The following is a 21,970-nucleotide window of genomic DNA, read 5'->3' as shown; positions in this document are numbered from 1 at the left end:
CCTAGTGGTGGTTGGTGGAGAGGGTCAGTGAAGCCTGGAGGGTCGCCTGGGATACCCAAGGGAGGCTTTATGTCCACTCCAGGTGAAAGGGCACCCACTAAAGGATGGGTGGGAGTGAAACAGACTTTCTTTTTTAAAAATATGTTTTTATTGATTTTCAGAGAGAGAAGGGAGGATAGAAACAGAAACATCAATGAGAGAGGAACATCATGGATCAGCTGCCTCCTGTATACCCCCTACTGGGGATCGAGCCCGAAACCCGGGCAAGTGCCCTGACTAGGAATCAAACTGACAACTTCTTGGTTTCTGGGTTGACGCTCAACGGCTGAGACACACTGTCTGGGCAGAACACACTTTCAATTGCATAGGGTTATTGGAAGGTGTCATAAAGGGTCCCTCTGCTGTTCTGAGAAGACTACTTCCTCAATGGGCCTTAAACTCCTGTAGCGTAAGGATGCCTTTGCTAAAACTGGACTCCTGCTGGGAGACTTCAGGCATCAACGTCTTATAAGTAATCACTGTATCAGATAACTAGATAACTTTCTTTCTGGAATAATCTCCCCTCCCCCAAAGTGTGGAAGGAAAACTATGCTGGACACATGGAGATCTTGGTGAGGGAGCAGGTCTTGGCAGGATCCTCGGCATGGAGAAATGGCATAAGAACATAACCTAGGATAATGTTCCTAGGAGAGACAAAGAGATGAGTAGAAGGAAGCAATTGGCAGGACCTCAAATTCATGATCATTTAACTGCTTTGTTTGGGGCTAATCCTTGATATTGAATAAATGGACACACAGAGGTAGTTTGCTTTTTGTATTATTCCTACTTCTTATATTGCCTCATGTCCATGGAAAAGTGGCCTGGGAGCTATAGCAGCCAGCAGAACCTGCCATTTCAAACTTGATTTGAATGAGAAGTGTTTGGGGAGTAAAGGAAAATTTGCTCCTCCCATGGCTAGAGGGAGTAACTGTTCCCATCTGTACAGCCAAGAGCAAAGAACCGAAGCACAGGTTTTTGAATCCATTTTCAAATTCCTGAACAACATCTAAGTACAGCGTTTTATTATTATTAATGGCTCTACTTAAGGATGAAAAATTAGTTTAGTCTACTGAAAATGTTGCAGACCTTCATAAAAAGTAACACAACTACCAAGCAGCTGGAAACTACAGGAAAATTAAAGACAACAGCTTTGTCTTGAATGTTATTTCCTATCTGAAAGAGTAACAAAAATTAAAAAAGAAGCCCTCACAGTGGATCAGCCTTTTGTAGCTTATTTATATTTTTATGGGGTCTCAGAAATTCAGGAGCGTAAACAGAGAGGGATTTAGAACATGCTTGCAGCATAGCTTGAGGCAGCCTGTAATCGAGGTACAGCATCACAACTATCTATTTTTTTAATTCTAAAGTTTTGCTAATGTTTCAAAGGTTTGTTTTATGTCCAATAGTTCTGTGTTGACTTGACCTGAGGTCGTGGTCTGCTGGGGGTCCAGGTGGCTGTGCTGTAATCTAGGACTCCAGGTGAGCTGCAGCACCTTCATCTAGCAAGCTTCCCTGCAGATGGCAGGCAAACGTCTGTGACCTTTGGTCAGAGATACCTTGGGGCCCTGTCGTTTTAGGGGTTTGTACTTAACTCCTGCCCAAGCCCAGAGACATGGGAAACTACCTGATAGAACTTACTGGTATGTCCTCTTCCCTCCCATTCCATCCTTGCAGGGGGTAATTAAATAAAGAAAACATCAGTTTAAATTTTAAAAAATCAGTAAAAAACAGCTAATATCCTAGTCTCACAAATACCCAAATCTGTTGTTTCATAGAGCTCCTCAGAGACACTAAAAGAGAATTGTGTTCAAAGTATTTTCCTTCCCCTCTCTCTCCTTTCCTCCCATCCACCTGCAACAGAATCTGTTTCCGGAAGCAGGAAGTAGACCATTGGGTTAATAAATCCAAGTGCTTGGTAGAGATGGGGGGAACTTGGGCAAAACTGTTGCACATAATTGAGGAGAAGGCACACAGGAAATGGGGTCTAAAACTTTGGAACCCAGTAAAATTGAAATGGAAGGAGATCAATAAAAGGAGAGAAGAGCTGGGAGGAAACCTAGTCCAGACCACAGTGAAGTAATTCATGGATTCCCCCAGGTGAGCCAATAATCTTGCACCCTTTCAAATGGATATGCTTGCGTTAGCTCTCCCTGATGTAACACACTCCACTCTGGCTGAACTTGACAGCTGTTGATATATAAGTTTATATATATAATTTCACTGTACATTCAAATAACCTTTCGCAATTACAACTCACCAGGGAGCCAAGGACAGCTGCTGAAAAAGCACCACAGAGCCAAGAGCTAATTATAGGTTTCAGCAAATTCCTTCAAAAGTCTGCCTTTGTGACTTGATGAACACTGCAAAAGCTAAGCCCATAAGATGTTCTTTTGAATCAGGCAAACTCAGAAGTTCAGGTGATGGGAGAACATTCTCCAAGTCACCTCGGTGTTTGCTCTCCCGCGTTGATTGCAGCTTGTTGGTTATTCATATCTGGTTCTCTCTCTGACGGGACCCACTGCACCCAGTGGTTCTTCTCAGATCCAATTGTTGTGTAGTGTCCTCAGTCCATCTTAACTGTCTTTGAGGGTCATTTTATTCTAATCTATTCGGTCTCTCCTCTACAGTTCCATTAGCATCTTCCCCTCAGAGTTTGTAAGAGTTCTTACACAGAGACTTCTTGTTGTTAGACCTATTAAGTTTTAAGCCTTTGTTTGGTAAATCAACGCTCATAAACACATTTCATTCTGAAACTCACCACATCCTGTTCTTCATTGTCTCACCATTTCCAATGCTTAGTCATGAGCTTTGGAAGCCTGCATCATTATTGGCCCGAGTGACCCTGTGGCATATGCCCCATTAAACACTGATAAGCATATCAAAGCACTTGCTATGTACAGATATTTATTCCATTTTGTTTTAGTGAACATGAGAATAAACCCATTTACTGCCAGTAAAGATTTTGTCCCACCTTTATTTTAAAAATAAGGAATTTATTACATGTCCTTTTTCAAACCACACAACTCCTGTGTGAAGCATAGTAAACCAGTTAAAAATTTTGGTTAATACAACTTATCACCTCGGTCAGGTAATCAACCTTTTGTTATGCATCACTTCATTTCAGAATTGTAGCTCACGTGACTGCTGGCTTCACTAATCTTGGAGCTAGTGGTCCAGCGTTGGATTGTGCCAGGCAATGTACACTCCTGAGTTACAGAAATAGATGAGAAAGAAGTGAGAAGGTGCTGCTGAGGAACATTTTTCCAAACATCTCTATGAAGGTTGGTGGAGACAGATTCCAATTTATGTTTCACTATTTTGGAATCTGAATTAATTGATACCATTATTCAGATTGACTTTAGTGATTTTTTAAAAAAAATATTACCTGTCAAAGTATTGCTTAAGTGAATCCACTAATTTACCCAAAATATTAATTTTAATCAAGCATTCCACCAGAAACCATTAGTCTCATGAAGCCACCCACTCTACCTCTTCCAGCCAACTTTTGCATGACTCTGATTAGTTCGGAAGATACTAGAAATCATTAGCAATTAATTTCAGCATCTCTTATAGAAAAATTTCATGAAAACGCCTAAACATTCTCCATCCTTCCTTTCTGAATCTGCAAATAAACAACCCTCCAATCTCAACCCAAATGTGAATTCATTGAATCCAAATAAAACCAAAAGTTCTTGGAAATGTAACCACACCCCTTTTTTTCTTTAGCCCAGAGAAGAATTAGAAGCTGCTAATTCTCCATCCATTTTATTTTTTTAAAGGGCAGGTTGACATTTTAAAAAATATGTTTTTTTATTGACTTTAGAGAGAGATGAAGGGAAAGGGAGGGAAAGAGAGAAAACATCAATGTGAGAGAGAAACTTGGATCTGTTGCCTCTCACGTGCACCCTGACTGGGGAAGTAATCAAACCCACAACCTGGATATGTGCCCTGATGATCTTTTGGCACACACGAAGGTGTTCAACCAACTGAGTCACCCTGGCCAGGGCTCTCCATCTATTTTAAAGATATACACATCTTAGCTAACTCAGCGGGAGATAAACAATTTACCTACCAGTCACTTCCCACTCCTGCACGTTCCCTATATAGACTACCTAACCATTAGGTTTTAAGAATTAAAGAGGACAAAAGGGTTCAAAGAGAGATTGAGCTCATCATTGAAAGGCAGCTCTGAGTCAGTCTGGTTGACATCTTTACTTTGTGATGACATGATGAATCCACCATGGAAATGATAAACCACAGATGGAGATGGGAGGCAGGGGTTGGTTGGGGTTGATGTGGCCCTTCTCTTGATGTGTGTTTCTCTGGGGAACATTTTGGTGCCTTCAGCAAAAAGTTGACCTAATGCTAACATCTTGTTTACAAGTGATGCTGTAATACCAAGGTTGCAAAGTTGGTGGCTTTTGGGGTCTGTGTCCAGCCCATCAGAATTGTTTGTTTAGCCTTTATAGTTTTAAAAAAATAACTGATCCAATGTTTAAAGATTAGGTTGTTTCATTAAAAAAAACCTCTTCTAGCTTTCTTGAAAAGTCAGAATAAGATAAAATCAGGTCAGACAATAATGGTCTGTATTTCCCATAAACTCCAATTATCTAGAACTGAGTAGCAGTTGTCCACCCCCTCCTAACCACCTCCATCTGTCCATCATTCACAGTCTTTTCCTGTCACTGAGTTTCATTTACCACTATCATGCTCAAGCTGATGTTTTTCTTATTTATAACAGAATGTCATATCTTGAAAATTGGAGAATTGTTTTACCCCCCAAGATAAATGATATACCATGTTTACTTGTGCATGTGAAAAAAAATCTATATGTTTAATAAGCAAGCCAGTTGGTGTTTGTCAAAGGAAGACAAACTTAAGGTACCCAGCCATCCTACTAATTTATGTGACCCTCATGGCCCATGTAGGAGTTGGAGTTTGCAACCCCTGAATTATTACATTCTTTACATCAGTGGTTCCAACAAAGGGGTGTAGAGGAATGTCAAAATCATCGGGTAGCTTTTTCTTTTTTGTGTAGATATATTTTTATTGATTTCAAAGAGGAAGGAAGAGGGAGAGAGAGATAGAAACATCAGTGATGAGAAAGAATCATTGATCAGCTGCCTCCTGCATACCCCATACCAGGGATCAAGCCTGCAACCCCGGCATATGCCCTGTCCGGGAATCGAACTGTGACCTCCTGGTTCACAGGTCAATGCTCAACCACTGTACGATGCCGGTTGGGCTTGGAAAGCTTTTTCAAAGTACACATCCTTCCACATGGACTGTCTCTCTGGAGCCTTCATCTGATTGTGAAAGTTATCTAGGAAATTCTAATGTAATTATCTGGTAAAGAACATCATACCTAGTCCTTAGATGAGATCCATTGAAAGGTGTCCTTATGTCTTTATTCCAATTTCTCTCTCCTGCCCCACCCCAAAATAAAGTGTCCAACAACCCTAGAATTCAGACATCATACCCACCACCCACAATAAAGCTAAAGATATATATGAAAATGGCAAGAAGCTGCCAAGAAGCCCCTTCTGACTGTGAAGTTCTAGTTTCAAATAGTGCGTGGGCGTCAGAGTTGGTGTAAAAACTACCTGAAACCTTTGGGAATGTGTTAGAACAGTTAGCCAGAAGTCACCATATCTCTAGATGGGTGGCTCACAAATTTGAGAACCTGGGAAGTTTATTAAATTATAGATGTCTAGACCTTATACCATTGTTTCTATTTAGTAATTCTGCTGTGTGTATTGAGAGACAATAGGTAGGCCAGGTATAAAAATAGAATTCAGACCCACAACCTCTGCAGCAATCAGTCCATGAAGCTAAACCATAATCTTTATGGCAATCAGCTCAGAATAGCCAGGATCTAATCAATAAACTGCCAGTTTCCCTAATTTTTGTCTCTTAATTAACTAGTGATAGCCACATATGTTCTCCTAGCTAATCTCATAGGAGGCCCCACTTCTGCTTAGCTGGGCTCCAGCTTCCCCATGCCAACAACCTCTAATCAAGCATGAGGATGCCTGGAAGTCCACCAAATGCACTGAGGAGGGGTTGTTCCATGGAATTTCTATTGAGCCCTTTTGCCTTTAGCATTGAAGGGCTTTGCCTTTAGCATAGTAGCCCAGAATATCCCATGTGCCCAGTAGCTAGAAAACCATGAGCTAAGGCATATTAGTCTTTAGTGACCAAGGGATTTTTCATAAGGTAAATTTGTTCTTATCTCAGAGGTGAGTTTGGTTAGGTGCTACCAACTTAAAAAACAAACAAACAAACAAACAAAAAACTACCACTATCAAAAACAAACAAACAAGAAAAAGAAAATCAAACTAACCAAACAAGCAAACACATCCCCCACCCCACATATAAAAACCTCACTCTGGTGGTCAGATCTGTTTAATTTTCATCTTTCTCTAGGATTTCATGACTAATTACAAGGGTAAGAGAGATGATATTGCTGTTGTTGAGAAGAAGGCAAATGAGTATGGGTTACAATCCCAGTTCATCCTTCACCAGATGGCTTCATCCTATTGTCAAGCATTTGATGAGCTATTTCATGAAGACTGTTGTGGGGATGGGTTAATGTCTGAGAGCATGCGGATTTGAATGGAGCGATGTGAAGGTACTTAACAGATTCTTGGATGCATGGCTCATTTTTGCTTAGAGAATAAATAGCTCATGCACAATAAAATCAAATTGAGCTTTCCCAGAAGAAAACTGCCTTATATTCAAGAATTATGTGAGTTAGAAGCAAGCATATAAGACAGATAAATTGAGCAATTTTGTATTAACAGGCCTGGAACCATTTTATCATGAGTTCATGGACACAGTTTTCAAAATTCGTCTACTCAAAATGCATCATAATTGATAACTAGTAAAGGTCTGATGGCAGATGAACATTCCAATCTGTCTGAGCTCCGTAATTATCCAGAGCAAAACATCCTCTGTAAAATGACTGGCCTTCATTTTCAATCACTTCTTAGTGTATAAACAAAAGATATCTCAGACATCCGAAGCCTGGGTCATGTTAGACGAGACTGAGGTGAGCTAGAGGCCCTTTGTAATTACTGCGATGTGGTGCCTCACTCTCAGGCAGAGGTTGGGAGGTTAGCAGGGAGAAGGCAGCCAAATGGCTATTTGAAGCAAAATGCATTTATCACCCACAAACCAGTGCATGTCTGTTTTCAGAGGAACAAGATAGCTCTGAAATATTGCTATCCAAGGGTGGGCCTGGTGGACACGAGTCACTCGCTGGACGTAAGTCATTTAAATATCTACTTTACCAGGTATCTTTATTTTAACAACAAACTTGACGCGAATTCCAAGGTTTTCTGAAGGGAGAAATTTAAAAGATAAAATAGATAACAAATTGGTTGAACTTTATATCAATGTTTAGCAGATGGCGATACAGAAACTCCAGACCAATGTAAAGAAACAAACCAAACCAGAGGGAGTCGGACCTGCATTACCACCATTTGTCCACCATCCAGAACTGAAATGTCAGTGCCGACATGTGCACATAAGGAACTGTTGGACATTGAAATTGGGTCTCAAAAGAACGGTTGGCCCAGAAAGAAACTCACTACAGACTGATTCATTTGCCTGTCACCATAACCATTATTGCTTGTCTCATTTTCGGTTCTTATAAGTGTATTTCTAATAGCACATGATCTCACTCATCTAGGGGAAATAATGAACAACATAGACTGATGAACAAGAACAGACCCAGAAACAAGGAGGCATGGATCAGACTGTCGGGCCTCGGGGGGAGGGGAGGGAAGGGTGGGGGTAAAGGGGGAGATCAACCAGAGGACTTGTGTGCAGGCATATGAGCCTAACCGGCGGTTAAGGACAACAGGGGGGTGGGGGCATGTGTGGGGAGGGGGGTTGGATGGGAATGGGGGGAACGAGGACAAATATGTGATACCTTAATCATTAAAGAAATTAAAAAAAAAAACATGGTAGAAACTTACACTGCTTTCTTTGCCTTTTCTCACCATTATATTTTAATACCCAAGGAGATATTTAACAAGGAAAAAAAAAAAAACTAGCAAAGGCACTGAATGCAGAGACAAGAGAAACTTGTATGACACAGTCCGGAGAGTTTCTAATGACGACCTTATCAATGGGTATTAGATTGAGAAACACAATATTAAATATCATATACCCTTATCTCATCTCCCCCCTGCCCATCTGCTGCTGTGGACAGACACCCAAGGAGCCCACCAGCAGCCACACACACAACGGAAACTTTCTTCCGAGCAGTCGGGGCCCTGCCACTCCCCTGCGCTCACCACGGCAGCGTGTCTGTGCTCGTTCAGACCCAACTTGGAGAAAGGGACACAGGCAAGACAACAGGCTGCGCCACCTGGTGTTCAGGGATACGTGGTCACCTCAGAGGAAGCCCAGGAACCGTGAAGGGTCATGTGCCGCCTGTGTAAAGGGAAGAGCTGCACCTGGGCGCTCTCTTCCATCTGCAGAGAACTTGTGAGGCAGAGGGGAGAAGGCCCATCTCAGGCCCGCAGAGCACCTTCGGGAGACTTCTGGCCACGCCAGAAGTACTTTGACAGGTACTGCTCTTGGTCCAGGAGCAGTACCTGTCAAAGTTGCCTGTGAATCCACTGGAAGAGGGGAACTTCCAGCACCCTGGGGCTAGGTACTCCTAAACCAGGGGTCCTCAAACTACGGCCCGCGGGCCACATGCGGGCCGCATGAGGACATCTATCCGGCCCGCCGGGTGTTTTTGCCGCCGCTGCCTGTCCTGCTTAACAGCCGACTTAGCAGTGTGCATAGGAATTTGTTCATAGTTTTTTTTTTTTAAACTATAGTCCGGCCCTCCAACGGTCTGAGAGACAGTGAACTGGCCCCCTGTTTAAAAAGTTTGAGGACCCCTGTCCTAAACAATGCCCTGTAAAATTCTGTGGATAGATATCAGGCCTGGATAGCTCCTCCTTAAAGCACTGGTTAACTAAAAAGTAATGATATGATATGATATGATATGATATGATATGATATGATATGATATGATATGATAAAATTAGCCAACAAAGGCCCCAAAGATAAAGAGAATAATTTGAAGACTCGGAAAGAGTAAATATTTGCAAATTAGTTGCTATAGGAAACAGAACTTAAAAAATAAAAAACCTCTGTTTGCGTGTTCATTGACACACCAGAAGCTCCCTGGGGTCAGAGGTCGAACAATGTGATCAGAGGTCGAACATTGTGATCAGCCGCTAAGCACTGTCAGTTTAACACTGTGAGGGAACTCAGCGGCCCCTGCTGGGCGCCTGTGAGTGGGACCTGTCTGTGCTGAGGCGGCAGAGAAAAGGCAGCAGGCAGCAGGGTGATCAGGTGCAGCTGCTGGAAGCTGGGGAGGGGTTGGGGGAGATATAAAAGCAGAGGAAAGGAGGCAATTGCTTTTTACCCAGGAAGCAATTTCTTTTCTTACCTCCTCACACTTGTCATACCTCTGACACATTTGTATTGACTTTACACTGCACAGAATATTAAACTTCCTGAATTTATTTGTATAGGGTTTCCTATCTGGAGATCCTTTATGCTACTACACGGGACTGTTGAATAGTATTTCTTCAGTCCTTCTTGGCTTTTGTTCTAGCCTGGATTTAAGAGAAAACTAACACACAATCATCTCTAGCACTGAGGGTGAAACAACAGTATTGCTATTTCCTTATGGTATGTGAAGCATTGCACTAGGCTTTTCAAATAAGAATTCACAAGTAATTATCACAACAACCCACAAGGCAGGTGTGAAAATCCCCACTTTGTATGTTGGGCAACTGGCTCCCAGGAGGGAAGCGTGATTTGCTGAAGGTCACATGGAGAAGGGGATGTGAACCCAGGTCTGCTTTACCCCAAAGCTCTGTTCTGTCAGAACCCAACTCTGTCAGTACAACACACACTCAGGAGTTGATGGTATTCTCTACAACTTCCCCATCTTCTGGTTAAATTGGTCTCTTAGGCAGAATTACAGTCCTTAATGATCCCTTAATAGCTCCCTTCCCTAAGTCCCTTGGGTCAGTTTGCTGCGCCTCTTTGAGCCTGCACTCTGAAATTCACTTTTACATTGGAGTACGTTTTCTCTTTTTGCCATCTGCAATTGACTGGTGGTTACTAGGCAATTATGAGCCAATTTTCATTAACCCGTTAACAATTCACTAGGCAAAGAGAGGGGAAACATTAGGTAACATTAAGGAGAGAATAATATGCCCCTACTTCCCAGTCTCTGTCACAAAGGAAACTTAAAAAAAATTATTACTCAAATCAGCATTACTCACCTTGATAAGTAACCACATTCACTAGATGTGATTTCAAATGATTTTCAAAGAAAATCAAATCCACTTTCAAAGGGCAAAAATTTGGCATAATACAGATATTCAAAAAATGCAATATAGGTTCTGAAAGCAATTCAAAGTTAGTTCAAAAATAAAGTCTGAGCCGTGATGGTGTGGTTGGAATAAACAAAGTCTTTCAAAATGAACAGGTTAAGATGCAACATTTTTAATACAAATTTTCTGGCATGTTATTTAAAACTTAGAGTCATTTTCTTATTTTTTTTTTTTTTTACTCCCTGAGAGCTAGTATCTTTCCAATAAATGTTATTTAACGTCTAAATTGGACAGAGTTGGCATATGTTACTTCCAATTAAAAACACTAATTAATACAAAATTTCAAACCTAAACATGAGGTGTTCAAGTGACCTTAAAATATGACCTTGAGCCCCGGCTGGAGTGGCTCAGTTGGTTAAGAATCCTGCGCACCAAAAGGTTGCCAGTTTGATTCCTGGTCAGGGCACCCACGTGGGGTGCATGCAGGAGGCAACAAATTGATGTTTCTCTCTCATATCGATGTTTCTGTCTCTCTCTCTCTTAAAAAAAAAAATGACCTTCAGTATAAAACTTGTCTTACTTGAGGTGTGGAAGGAAGCCAGACACTCTGGGTCACCTTCTTGTGGCTCAGCTCCATTTAGCACACTATAGAAAAAACATGGGTGATACTGTTAACCGTTTATTGGGATTCAGACCATACTCTTCTCACATGGAACTTAAGGGCACTTGGCAGAAAATGTCAGATGTTGGCAGCTACTTGTGGTTTTCAGCAAGCGTGATATTCAAAATGTGGTTTTAGTAGCTGGTGTATCCCTGGGCCCACCAATCTGAATGGCTGCCAGGTGTGGAGCTGGACCCTGAGGCCCTGCCGGACCCCCACACTGACCCTTCAGTGTTGGTTGTAGTGTCCTCTAGGAGGTCTTGAGAAGGGGCCAGGGCACCAGGGAAGGGTGGACGGCAGTGAAGGTGATGCCGTTGTAATAGCCTGGTTATTATTTAACAAGAAAGGAGGAAAGGGGAGACCAAATAATATAGGCATGCCATTTACACAGCTTTGCCAAAAATCTGCATTTTGCCCTAGCCGGTTTGGCTCAGTGGATAGAGCATCTATCTTCGAACTGAAAGGTCCCAGGTTCGATTCCGGTCAAAGGCACATGCCCGGGTTGTGGGCTCGATCCCCAGTGGGGGACTTGCAGGAGGCAGCCGATCCATGATGCTCTCTCATCGTGGATGTTTCTATCTCCCTCTCCCTCTCCCTTCCTCTCTGAAATCAATAAAACTATATTTAAAACAAAAACATCACAAATGTATTTTAAAAAATCTGCATTTCACATTCTCCAAGTCTGTTCCCCACTGATAGATGAGGGAGGAGACTGGACCACAGCATTTTAGGCACATGCCCAGTAAAGGTCTGAGTGACATGGGAAGGTGTATGCCTGTCAATCACACCTGGAAGCAGGTCATTGGCCAGAATAGGTGTGGCCACTGCAAGCTGCCGAAACCTGACTATTTAAACTTCCAAACAAAGGAAGTTCTGTCTCTCCTCTCTCTGGTGTACCGGGTTCCTGGCTCTCCTGTGGCAAGGGGATGCGCTCCCCTGCGCCCATGTGGCTCATGGCCATGTGGGGCTCACACATGGACTGGTGGACTTTAATCTGGCCTGAATGCTGACCCACGCCCGGCCGCAGGACAGAGCGGACACTCTGGACACTGGCCTTGCTTCTGGCTCTGCTGGGGCCCCGGCTGCACCTTTCCCAGGCTTATGGGGCCAAGGACCTTGGAACCGGAGGAATGTCACTTCACACAAGTGAAGCCTTTTCCCACATCCCATCCTCCCGTGGGGGCTGCTGAACATGCTTACTTCAGCGGTACCCCAAGAACCTCATTCCCACTCGTGCCTAGGAAATCTGGCCCACTAATTCCGCCTGCAACAAAGGGACTGGAAAGAGGCTTAAGGCTGTTGCTCTTCCCATGTTTTAACAGCAGTGTTGGTCCTACAGGTAAATTGGTTGCATACCGCGCGTGGCCTTCAGGAAGATCCTGCCATTCTATGGAAAGAGGTTATGCACAGAAAGCCGAGACAGTAAAAGCTGCTGTAATGCATGTGACACTACCATATATAAAACGCAGGAAAATGCCATTCCTCCCTTAATTTTCACAAAAAAAGAAACAATATAAATCAGCCGGTGATGGTAATGGCAATCATCTATTATGCACCTACCGGAGTTCCCTCTTATTCATGGTTTTCCAGTTACCTGTGGTCAGCCGTGGTCTGAAAATATTAAATGAAAAATTCCAAAATAAACAATTCGTAAGTTTTAAAGTGTTTCCATTCTGACCAGTGTGATGACATTTCACACACTCCCACCTGTCCCTCCCGGGGTGAAAGCCATCCTTTTATCCAGCGTCTCTACGCTGGATACACCCACTTAGTCGTGGCTGGGTTAGCAGATTGGGTTAAAGCAGTGGTCGGCAAACTCATTAGACAACAGAGCCAAATATCAACAGTACAACAATTGAAATTTCTTTTGAGAGCCAAATTGTTTAAACTTAGACTTCTTCTAACGCCACTTCTTCAAAATAGATTTGCCCAGGCCGTGGTATTTTGTGGAAGAGCCACACTCAAGGGGCCAAAGAGCCGCATGTGGCTCTCGAGCCGCAGTTTGCCGACCCCTGGGTTAAAGTAACCCTTAATAATGGCCCCAAAGCCATTCACGTAACTATTATCACAGCATACTGTTATAATTGTTCTATTTTATTATTAGTTCTTGCTGTTAATCTCTTACCTTGCCTAATTTATAAATTAAGCTTGATCATAGGTATGTATGTATAGGAAAATGAATAGTATACATAGGGTTTGGTACTATCTGTGGTTTCAGGCATCCACTGGGGTTCTTGGAACAGATCCCCTGTGGATGAGGGGGGACTTCTTCCACTAAGTGCCAGTTGTTAGCAAGCACTTTTCAAGCATGATGTCTAATTCAAGACCCTTCACTGTGTCCAGTTTACACATAGGACACTGGGGTTCAGAGAGGTTCAGTAACTACCAAATTCCCAGGCAGTGGATGGCAGAGCCAGGTCTGAAGTCCAGGATTGATGAAAATGTATGGCTTTACCCCATACCACACATTTCCTCTCTACAGAGTGGGATTTCCATCTTTCAAATCAATAGCCAAGGCGACTGGCTAATCTACTGGCCCCAGCACTTTAGAAGCAGATGTGGAAAGAGAAGGCAGTTGAGATGGAACGCAGGGCAGTAGCAAGGATGGCACGTTGTTAAGGAAAACATTGATCCCTATGGCGTGCACCTTTCAGTTTCCAAAGGCCATCTGTGCAGTCTCAGTACAACGGCATCTGACAACAGGCTGCATCTAGCAAGGAGAGTTTTCTTTAACAATCAAGAGAAAGTAAAACTGCAGAGTGCTGAGGGCCAGAGAGGGCCAGTGCATACACACAGCAAGCACGGGGCTGGGTATGAATGAGCAGCATGTCCTTGGGACCTACCCCAGACGAGCGTGGTTCAAAGGCAGATGCCTCTCATCCTTAGCAGGAGCATTGCATGGATTAGTGCTGTGGAAGGCTCGGGTGCTAGGAGGACTACCCTTCGGCCTGCCTGAGGGTGCTTTCCATCACCTGCTGAGTGGTCTTCCCGGCTGGTTGCCGAGTGAGGGAGGCTGGGAGGCTGCAGGGTGGCTGAGGGAGGCAGGCAGCTTCCCCTTTCCATTCACAGCACGCACAGAAATGCAAATGTCTTAGGCTGGGGCAAGCTGCAAATTTTCCTTTGCTGATTTCTTTACACCGCTCTCTATTCCTGCTCAGAGCTAATCTTAGAAGTAACATATATGTGTTTTTAGCAGCCTGATCACACCCCCATAGCCAGGGAAATCAGGGTCCCCAAGAAAAGGAGGCCTGTCCCTTTCTTCTGGGTTACACCCAGAGTGTTATTAAGGCGCTTGGGTATCTCTTGCTTTTAGGAACAAGATGCACTTCAGATATTTATTTTTACCTTATGAATCTGGCTGCTCCAATGAGGCTCATTTCTCCCAGGGGTTCTGGTCTTTCTAGAAAATAAAGGGAAACCTTGACATTTTTCTCTTTGCACAGGTTGGAGACAAATTTATTTTGCAGGTTGACACAAAGGGACCCTTTGTGACATTCTTGTTTGAGGAGACATTTCCAGATCTAATCTTGCCATTAGTCGCACCTATTGGACTATTAGTAACACATTAGTAGGAAAGGAATGAGAACACTAATTCAACAAGCTGACCTCAGAGACCAGGACAGAGTCAGACATGAGAATGTGCCTTGTCAGGCTCCTAACAAGATTAGAGAGAGAGGCTGCTAAACCAAAGGGAAATCTCACATTTTGTCAGACCAGACCAGCTCCTTCATGTCCCCTTTGCAGCCTCTGACATCAGGACTGAGCCCCAAGAAATGGGTGGCTTCGCTGAGTATTGCTGAGTCAGTTCAGTTAAAAAATCCCAGTGGCCTCAACTTCCAGTTCAAAATGGCAGTGAACAGACCCAAGGAGGCAATTTAAAGAAATATACAACAGCAGAAAATTCAAAGCAACAGGCCGATCCTTTACACAGATCCACCCTAACGCACCATCAGTCCGTGATGTCCCACCCCAGGGGACCCCTGGAGCAGCCTTCACCCCTGGAGTGGACCTTGATGATTGTGGAGAGAGCCAAAAGACTCACGGAGTTGAGTGGATTTTTTCAAGTCACTGACTCCGGAATTCCAGTGCATACTTTTCTTGTTATACCCCGTCCCTGAGCTGAATTTAGCCGTCAAGACCGTATTCCTACTAGTGGTTGAAAACATCATCTTGCCAGCTCAAGGTAGTTCAGATACTTCTAGTTTGAAGACAATTCAAGATTTAGTCCTTCCTTTTATTTGTGTCCGCCTTGGGACAAGGTGTGGGGTAGGGAGGCTGAGCTGTCATCCTGTCACAGGGGAGGGAAACTCTGTTTTACAAAGCGTCCTCTCTCCTTGCTGGCCCGCACTCATTTCCATGGAAGTTCTCTTGTCAGTGTCTGTGCTTCTGTTTTGGCCTCTGGCCCTAAGGACCACGTGAACTTCACCTTCCTCATCCCCAGCACGGAGCCCTTGAGGACCCAGCCCTCTCAGAACTCTGCAGCCTCTTTGGGGCTCAGGAACTCTAGGTTGGAAATGGATACATTTTGGTTTCCTGGGGCCTGCAAGCTACATAATTTGAAAGGACCCTCTGGAGGGGAAAAAAACAACAACATACAAAACTAGAAACAAATGTGAAATTTTACTTAAAATGAGAAGAGAAATAACAACAAACTGCTCATTAGTAAAAGCTGACATACCATCATCATAAAAATCTAGAAAAATACTTTTAATTAATTATCTTCGTTCAGTAATGCTTTTGTCCTTTATTTCTTTTTTGGCATATCCTTTGATTGCCTCTTATATGACAATAATTTTAGAATACTGTTTTTTGAAATAGATGGAATGGTAATTCATTTGATCTTTAACATGGTTGATAAAACACAGGGCTTCCTATACAGACACACTCTCTCTTGGTAGTATTAATACAAGCTTGTATTTTATCAACACAGAAATTCTGCTAAATTCAATTTTGTATAATTTCCATAAACACACACACAGAGAGAGAGACACACACACACAGAGAGAGAGAGAGAGAGAGAGAGAGAGAACTGAATATGTTTCTAAAAGGAGAAGACTTCCATGTTGAAAATTTTGGAATTTGGCAATGAGAACCAAATTCTCAGTTTACCATTTTACACATCTGTTGCTTTGGAAAAAATTTTCCACAGGCTAGCTTTTGGTAGCATACATTTCATTTACGATTCCTTTTCCACTACCCACATTTTTTCCCAGGAGTTCTGGGTACCACAGGGCACATTCATATTACAATATATCCTTTGACTCGGCACCTTCCTATCCTGATGCCAGAGAAGATGGCACAGTTTAAGGTAACAGAGTATTTCTGGGAGCTATTCCCACACCAGGTGGCCGTACATGGAAGCGCCTGCCAGCCACACCACAGATTCCAGAGTCTGTGGCCACTCCACAGAAGGAAATTGTGACAAAGGGACAGATGGAGAAGAAAAAGACAGTGGTCTGCACTGATGGCAGCTGCGATGCCTTACTCGTGAACACGTTGTTGGGTCCCTCCCAGACTTTGCAAGTGGAAGGCCCAGAACCCAAGCTTCCTTAGCTTCACAGTAACCCTGTGCTGGGAAGTGCTGACTGGGTGAGACTGCCCTCGGGCACATCTACCCCAACCCTCCCGGGGGCATTGCTTCTGTCATTCAGCAACAATGTTGGATGAGGCTTGCATCTCCTGACTCCGCTCTGACAAGTGAGTTCCAAGGACGCATCCTCTGCTCTCAGATTGGCCCTAAATATATGCCTTGGATTCCTATCACATGTGCAGCACCTGGAACTTCAGGCAAGGGCCTGCGTCCATTCTTGGGGAACCTGGCAGCACCCCAGTTCACACTGAATCCCCTCTAGTTTTCCCTTGCTGCGGACTGAGTTTACCTCACTTAGAGGAGAAAACCTTTGCCATCATACATTTTTTAAAAATGGTGTATTTTATGTTATAAAGTCTATACTTTTGAATCTCAAGGCTTGGTCTTATTTCCTGTTGAACCAACCCTTTTTTTTAAAGAATTCAAAATAAAAATAATCTCTCTCTTATGCACCCAGTTCTTAAAAATCAATAGTACATTGGCTTTCAAGAATATACTCTTTATGGAAGATTTCCAAGTATTAAAAAACCCAAAAGTCAAGAAAGTGGCTCTTCATTGTCTAAGTATTTGCCTCCTTGGAGTGCTGTTTGAAAAGAAAGCTACCTCTGTAGCATGACGTGGGGGAGGGGGGAGAATGGGACAGGGAAAAGCAACCTGGTAAGCATTCAGCTTTTGTTTCTGTTCTAGCGCCAGGCACTAGAAAGATTGGCTGGAATTACTGGGCAAATGGGAAAGCAGTAGTGTGAGTCAGGGTTTCATTGCACATAAACAGAAAAACATTTAACATAGGCAATGCGAGGCTTCCAAATTTTTGGTAAGGTTAGAGAAGCAGGTTCTAGACTGGGTCTCCAGGAGTGAGTTTTGGAATAAAACTGATGAAAAGAACTGCTACTTGTGCCATGATTTGAAAACTGGTGGATCAGGAAGCCACTGTACCCCATGCTGCCTCCAGGCTCGCACACCACTCGGACTCTAACTGGGGATCATGAAGCTGCCTCCAGAGAAGTTGGGAGCAAGCCATTGCATGCTAGTTAGAACGACACCAGCAACATGGGTGCCGTGCATGCTGCCACCTTCCTCCCCTGCAGAACCCCGTTCTAAGTTCAGGTCTCACGAGAGTGCGTCTGATGATCATCCTAATGTAGGGAAGTCTGGGACATATAATTTTTAGCTTCCCAGCCCCTGTAATAGAGGAAGTCACATGAGGAGGAAGTGGGAAGAGACATTAGTGCCCCAATCTGCCATCTGTCTGCTGAAACTGTGTACAATAGCCCACGTTAGCCCATGATTGTCTCTGGGAGCCTAAGTTCCTTCGCAGACCTGCTCCTGTTCCGGCAAGATGCCCAGGGCACACATAAAAGGAGCATCCATCACAGGCTTAGTTTGTGAATTTAGATTCTAAGCTGCCTCCCAGAACCATCACATATCACTGCTTCTGCCATCGATATTTCTGCCTCATCCCTTCTGATTGGCTTATAATCCATCACACCTTGGTTCTTGTCCCAGGCAAGTGTATGTCTTCTTTCACCTGATGGAAGTTTTACAGATGACCCTGTGACTGAGCATCCCATGGAGATGTTCCCGAATATAGGCGTCTTCTTTCATTTCCAACAATTTGTCTTCACTTCTAGAGCGTGATTTGTTTACAACAAAATCTTGATGTTGGAAACAATTTAGTTTTATTTGTTCAACAATACGCTGAAAAGAAATTTCATTTGGACACCACTTCATAAAATAATGCTCTCCTGGTAGGGTTCTAACCTCAATGATTGAAAATCTGATTTCTTGAAGACACAACAGGAGAGATTCAGGCCTATTGGTGTTCGCCCTGTGTGAATCACTTTTCTCAACAAACATGCATCTTGGCTACAAACTATGGTGTGGGGTCATGACCCCATCAATTTCTGGACATTTCAATTCGGTTTATTATGTTATACTAAATGATGTCAGACCAAGATTAAATAAGCCTGTGGAAACAATCATCCTTTAATCATGAAGAAATTGAAAGCTGCATTTTATTCATGACTGAGCATAAATGACATGCTTAGACTTCATTGTTTAGTAAAATTTGGTGCATAAATGAGCTCTTCTCCTAATTTTAGTTTCATTCAGGCATCCCATTTTAATTCCTTCTAATTTACTGATTCATAGAATCAGTAAAAAAAAAAAAGTATAAAGAACATTAATCTTAATCTCACAATAATTTTAGTAAAGGTCCCTTTGAATTTACATGTCTAGGTAGTATTTTCCTTCCTTCCATTGTGATGAGAAATTAAACTCAGTGTTGGTGGGGCATGTGGTGGGAGAAATAGACAAAGATTATACCAATGCATGTGGGTACCTGCGGTCCTCCAACAGGGCGGTTAGGTGTCCTTTCTGGGACATTACCCTATTTCTGTCACCTTCCACCACCTGGCCCCAGCACGCAGTGAGGGCTGTGCTCATACGAACGTATCTCACATCCCCCTTCTGACTTCCACATTGACCACACAGAAAACTCTCGTGGCTGTGCTGCCACCTCCTACACTCCTGCTATTGCCCAGATCAATCTACTGCTCAGCTCCTGCCCCCTGATCCTTGAGGGTGTTCTTGGGGAGTGGGGGGCAGGGAGGGGTGTTCACCTGAGAAACTATAGCTGTACTCCTTGGGACAGAGCATCCTACCTCCCTCTGGGTCACAACTGTTACCCACTTTCATCCCCTCTGACTAGATCATAGCAGAGTGTCCAATTTCCCACTAGAATTCCCTTTCTTGCATGTCCATGTCCATAGGTCCCTTGCATATCAACAAGAACATGGAAACAAGGTGTTATAGGGCAAAGGAATGCTAAAGTTTCCCATATCAGAGTGAAGGGGTGAAGGGTGGGAATCAAACATTTGCCCACTTATTTACTTTGGAGGCTCTGTATTTTTCTGCTATAGTTTCTCAGAGTACTGGAGTGATTTGGGAGAAGACGAAGGGTACTGGAGTGCCCTAGGAGACAACAGTGCTGCTGGTCTTGTCATGACGGTGGGTAGGACGGGGAGTTCTAGAATTAGAACCCAGAGTCCAAGCCTCCAATGTTAAGTTCCCCCTAGTGATCTGTTCGCTCGCCCCAGTGGCGGGCAGGGAGAGCATGTGGTGGGCTCATCTGCTGCTGGGCAGCAGCTGGGGGATGAGAGGTGGGGATCTGAGCCTGGGGGAGGGTGGCTCCAGCGGGTGTTCCTCCTGCAGCATTGCTGGCTGGCTCAGTGTCCTCACCTTGTTGGTGTCGCGCCTCCCTGGTGTAGACACACCTGTCTTGGAGGAGGATCTCCCATGCTGCCCGCTTCCAGTCAGTCTCCTACTTTGCTGGCAGATGTTTCTGATGTCTCAGCTGCAGCAGCTTCCATAAATTAGCAGTGTCCCAGCCATTCATTTCCAGGGGCCAGCTCATCAATGAGAGGCAGAGGACTGGGACCCCCAGGGCAACGCTCAGTAGAGCAGGAAGGCAGAACTCAGCCATAAGCCAAGTGCTTTCCAATGGAATCTCCCTTGGTTGTTGTTTTTATTTTTAACTAGAGATTCGGTGCACTAATTCATGCATTGGTGGGGTCCTTTGGCCTGGCTGGCAATTGGGGCCATTGGGGCTGGCCAGTGGGGGGGTGCGTGGGTGTTTAGGGTCCACAGGAGGTTGGCTGTGGGAGTGCACTGACCACCAGGGGGCAGCTCCTGCATTGAGCGTCTGCCCCCTGGTGGTCACTGAGCATTATAGCACCTGGTTGTTTGGTCATTTGGTCGTTCGGTCACTTAGGCTTTTATATATATAGAATATTGAATAAAAAGTAGGTTTCCCTAAAGCTCCAAGTCATAATTTCTGCTCATTTGGGCCATTCAGAATACATCTTTATCTCTTCCAGAAGGCCATTGTAGCTATTAGATGTGGTTTTCAGTCTCTCTTGGTTAAATTCTTTTATTCCCATTAAGTTGTGGCTTTTAAAAGACCAAATGTGGTCTGACTAATATCTCTATTTGGGTATCATAGCATGAATACTACTTGAGATTGTGTTAATTTCTTTGGCAATCTCATCACTCCGCAGGCAAATATTGATCTCTCTGCTAAAACCTCAATGTCTTTTTATAGATGTGTCTGCCGGTCCTGACTCCCCACACTTGCATTTGTTCAGTTGCTCTTTTGGGACCCAGGTATAAGACCTTACATGAAACTTCATTAAATTAATCTTGTTAGATACAAATGCAACTGGTTTGGGATCCTGATTTAGTCTTTTTATGTATTTATGTCTCTATGCAGCTTTATGTCATAGACAAATTTAATCAGCAAGCTCTCTATTTCTTTATCTCAGCGATGGGCAGGTTTCTATGGCTATACGAAATATCCTTCCAAGCTGAAGTTAAGCCAGTTGACATTTGGGGCACATTCTCTCATTAAATTACAAATCCCTTTATTATTACCCAATACTTTTCCATTTTATACACTAGATTATCATATATCTTATGGGCTTAAATATATATTGGCTGTATAGCTATGGAGGATATAATTGAATTTACTCCAGCAGCCAGTCTCCCTCCCTTCAAGAAAAAAATATAATGGGAAAATCACATTCATATTAAGGATGACAACTATTTTCCTAATTGCTCCACAATCTGCCCAGTGGCCATGGTCTTCAGCCCTGTCTGTGGTGGAAGTGGACCTCTGCATTATGGTCTCCTTTAGGTATCTCCTGCCCAATCAGCTCTTAAAATGTTGGGGTTCTCTAGGACTATTTCCCCAGCTTGATTTCTTTTCCCTCTTCACACCCCAAATCTGATACAGCAAAAAGTCCCATCAGAATCACCTCCAAAATATATCACAAATATGACTTTTTAATATGATTGCACTGCTATGACTCTGGTTCAAACCACCTCTTCTCTCACAGTCTCCTTCTTACCACTTACCTCTCCACCCAGAGTTGATCTGCCACATGGTGGCAAAGAGATAAAATTGAATCACTTCTCTGCTTAAAGTAAAATTCAAATCCTTGTTAGGACCTACAAAGCCCCACATGATCCTTGCCTGGTTGTTACTTAAAAATTTTCTCCCAGCCTCTTTTTTGTCCCCATGTTCCAGTTAGTTGGCTCTTCTTTCTGCTCCTCAACTATGCTAAGCATGTTCCTCTTCTCAGGACTTCTGCATATGCTATCCCTTCTGCTTGTAGGACTCTTACTTGAAGATCACTTAAAAATTATTACTTTTCAAATACTAAACCTCTTAATGACTACAATCCTATATAATAAAAAGCTAATATGCAAATTGACCAAATGGCAGAACAACTGGTCGCCATGATGCACACTGACCACCAGGGGCCA

The 21,970-nt window shown here is 43.5% G+C and overlaps 1 long non-coding RNA gene across 2 annotated transcripts; it reads right to left on the bottom strand.

Annotated features, from left to right (window-relative positions):
* Window positions 1–2,979: 2,979 nt before the first annotated feature.
* LOC114233715 (uncharacterized) lies at window positions 2,980–19,647 on the bottom strand. Of its 2 annotated transcripts, none has more exons than XR_003619870.2 (5): window positions 19,530–19,647; window positions 14,401–14,455; window positions 12,616–12,666; window positions 10,975–11,039; window positions 2,980–3,245 (listed from the first exon to the last, which is right to left on the bottom strand). It is a non-coding gene; the product is annotated as an uncharacterized LOC114233715 (long non-coding RNA). The 2 variants fall into 2 exon arrangements; XR_003619871.2 differs by having other exon boundaries at window positions 19,538–19,647.
* Window positions 19,648–21,970: the final 2,323 nt, after the last annotated feature.

Source organism: Eptesicus fuscus, chromosome 16, assembly GCF_027574615.1.
Source record: "Eptesicus fuscus isolate TK198812 chromosome 16, DD_ASM_mEF_20220401, whole genome shotgun sequence".
Lineage (NCBI taxonomy): Eukaryota > Metazoa > Chordata > Mammalia > Chiroptera > Vespertilionidae > Eptesicus > Eptesicus fuscus.
This window is presented reverse-complemented; position numbering and strand designations above follow the sequence as displayed.